Genomic DNA, 932 nt, shown 5'->3' on the forward strand with positions numbered 1-932 from the left:
GGCTTGATAGCATAACTGCATAATACATGCAAAGAAAATACCAAGGCACTACATGTATAGTGTCACAACTGGTCATCCTAAAAAAACAGTGGCAACTTAAAATGCCAAGCAAAGAAACACCAATCAAATCATGTAGGTGAAAGTCAAAACATTATTTCTAGGTAATTGTTTTAGCCATGATGCCACCCGCCCTAAGCTGGTCCTAATGCCTCCTCCAAAAATTTGAGTCAAGGCCAAATTGACCATGATTCATATATATCAAATAGAATGTGAGACCTGTTGATGCAACTTGGGCATGTGCACAGCTCAATTTTTGTCAAATGTTCTTTCAACTATGGCAGCTCTGATGAAATTCACACTCCTTTAGCACGTGACCCTTGAAACTTTAACCCCAAGTTTCTTTAATATCTCATTGCATGATTGAGAGCTTCATTTCGCTGACAAACGTATTTTGTATCAATGTGATGGCAAGGAAAATTAGACATGCATGCCCACATAAATTCAAAAATAAACAAAAATTTAGAACTTAGACGGGAATGTCATAAAGACAGGTAACAAAAACGTGACACAGCCCTTCATTTTCTATGAGAGTTAGTTGTCCCTATTTCAGTTCACAAAATATCTCAGTTTGGACAACCCTTTACTCAGTGTGAAGTCAATGTTATCTTTATGCCATGTTTGCATCATCATGCATGGTACAGCTTAAGCCCTGTAGTCATGATGGGGGACATTCTGTAAAACAAGATATTTTCGCGGCATGAAATTTTCGCAAATTGGAGCCCACGGCCTTTTTCGCTGCATGAAATTTTCGCAAGTTGTTCGAACATTCAATGCATATCGTGTAGACAAGAACTTTTGCGTGCATTTTAATTTCGCGAATCTTGGCTCTCGCAAAATTCGTGAAATTAAAATGCATGTGAACATTCCTCGTT

Source organism: Diadema antillarum, unplaced genomic scaffold, assembly GCF_040938485.1.
Source record: "Diadema antillarum isolate AM-2024a unplaced genomic scaffold, OU_Dant_1.0 scf00000122, whole genome shotgun sequence".
Lineage (NCBI taxonomy): Eukaryota > Metazoa > Echinodermata > Echinoidea > Diadematoida > Diadematidae > Diadema > Diadema antillarum.